Below are 2500 nucleotides of genomic sequence, written 5' to 3'. Positions count from 1 at the left end.
CACTGAATATAGAAGAAACAAAACAAATACTTGTTCAAATAAAAATGCTATTTATGGCTGACTGTTATGTATCCCCGTTTACTCCATTTCTGAAGGTGAAGACACTCATGTCACTCCATAAATACCAAATAAATCAATAATCATGCATAAATCATGATTCTTGTTTACCCTACATCACTCCCAAATAAAATAATCTGGTCTAATAAATCCTCAAAAAATAAAAGCATTAACAACTAGTAATGCTTTCAACCTAAATGAGGGTGTCTATAAATGAGAGACAAGGAACATTCTCTGACAAAAGCTTTTCTTCTCACAAGATTTTTTTCCAAGTGACCTTTTAATTCTTCAAAATATCTATATTGTATAAGAGACACAAACTGCTAGTATTTACTAACCTGATACACTGCTAGTATTTACTAACCTGATACCCTGCTGGTGCAAAAAAAAATGAAAACATGAAATCACCAGAATACCATTTAGAAATAGTTCTGAAGGAAATGCCAAATGGCATGCTAAGACATGGAGTAATGTGTAGTGCAACTGACTGACTGACTGACTGACTGACTGAGGGATAAAAAAAACATTAAATGATGTATGTTGCATTTACATCAGTTAATACTAATCCTCCTATATGTTGCTTAGTTAATGCATTACCTTTAAATATAAATATATAAATGCTTATATAGGCCTATATATCCCTCCTACTATATAACATGAAAAAGAGAATGAGAAATCTTGATTTAAAATCTAATTCCAACAGCCTTATAACAAAAATTCCTTTTCAGACACTTATTTTCCTTATAATAACAATTACATACTTTTTTTCTTAACTTCTTTCTTTTCTTTTCTCTTTTATTGCAAAGCTTGCAATTTTCGTCTTTTACCTATATAAATATAAAGAAATGGAAGAAAGAAAGAAAAAAACTGCACCCTCTCTAACCAGGTTTCAATATCAAATTTCTATCTTCAGCAACAAATGATTTCCACCACAGCTAAGGAATTACTATCAATAATACAATGCACTCTGCAACAATGTCCGATCAATGCAAACTTGTAGGCATCCTGTTGTCCTCAATTTCAACATGCTTTTGTCATTAGCATCACCATCTCAAAAAAAAACTTTACTCTGTCAAGTTTTGCAGCAGCTACATAAAATAAATAATTAAATAAATGATATGTTGCAATTTATATGCCTAATGAGAGACATATAAGATTCTATAGAAACAAGTCTACTTATCATTACTTGTAAAGTTCTTAACCCAAAGCCTCCAGGAAAACTGTTGTGTTCACTGTAGTGCTGTTTTGACAAATGTATCTGCACAGATGGCTCTGCAAGTGCTTAGCCACAAAAGAGTCAATTAGTAGACCTTGTGACCTCACCTGATTTCATCTTTCCTTGAGTTTACAAGAAAAAGTGTTATTCTTTACTAAAGCTATCAATATTGATGCTGCTGTTTTTATTATAGACATTATAAATATTATAGTGTTATTTACATTACTAACAGCAATATTACACACAAGAAAATATTTTTGAAAATCAAGGAAAGGGGTAAACAGGCGAGATAGGTAGTACTTATAATTGGCTCATTGGTGACTTGTGGAGCCATCTATGAGTACAAGCAATTAATAAATTAAACTCACACGGCATGTATCTCCAGTGGCTTTGGGTTGATTTAGAAAAAGACTCTCATGAAGTCCTACAGTCATCCCATTTACAGTTATCAATGCATTTATCATCAACATGCAGGGAAAATTAAATAATTTTCCCTTAAATGTATTCACAAAAAAAAAAAAAATAATTTGGATGGTACTGACTGTCATTCTTGCCTAAGGAAAATGATCATCTACCTGTTGTATTTCATGTCTGAGCAATTATGGCACCCATCCAGTCAATTGCACAAGTAAAGCTTGTGTGATTGGACATTATAATGAAAAGAAATAAGAACCATAATGAGATAAATATAAGCTCATAAATTGAAAGAAAAAAATGCATTAATGACAGACTTTACCCCAAAATAATGATAGTGAGATTCACCATAAAATCCAAACTAAAACCTACATCTCCTAAAAGGTAATCTGATTAATCGACAGCACAAATGAGTATGATTACAAGGAGAGGGATTGATGGCAAGACTTGTAACACTGTTTTAACAGCAGGACCTTCCATTGTATAAATATCTGATATTCTTACACACCCCTTTCACACAACATTAATTCTGATGATTAATATCACAGTAAAAAGGACTGAGTTTGTAGACACTCCCTTCACAGTGAAGGTTGTGACATTGGCAATCTACGGCTCACAAAAAGTTTTTTCCTGTCTCAAAACAAGCCAAAATATAATAGCATAGACAAATAAGAAAAGATGGAAAAAATGAATAAAAAACTAACTTCCTTCTCATATCCAATACAATTCATCTTGCTAAAAAGAACATGCATACACACACACACACACTTGCAACCATATATACATAAGTACTAATACATGTTCAAATGTACG

The 2500-nt window shown here is 32.0% G+C and overlaps 1 protein-coding gene across 3 annotated transcripts in view; it reads right to left on the bottom strand.

Moving 5' to 3' along the window:
• The window catches only part of LOC125024723 (beta-1,3-galactosyltransferase 5-like), a 20644-nt gene that overhangs the window by 358 nt on the left and 17786 nt on the right, over positions 1 to 2500 (bottom strand). For all 3 annotated transcript variants that reach the window (XM_047612487.1, XM_047612488.1, XM_047612493.1), the window contains one exon: positions 1 to 2500. This exon is cut by the window's left edge and continues 358 nt beyond it; it is cut by the window's right edge and continues 1127 nt beyond it. The gene's annotated coding sequence lies outside the window, so the exon portion shown is untranslated.

The sequence above is a fragment of the Penaeus chinensis genome, chromosome 4 (assembly GCF_019202785.1).
Source record: "Penaeus chinensis breed Huanghai No. 1 chromosome 4, ASM1920278v2, whole genome shotgun sequence".
Classification (NCBI taxonomy): Eukaryota; Metazoa; Arthropoda; class Malacostraca; order Decapoda; family Penaeidae; genus Penaeus; species Penaeus chinensis.
This window is presented reverse-complemented; position numbering and strand designations above follow the sequence as displayed.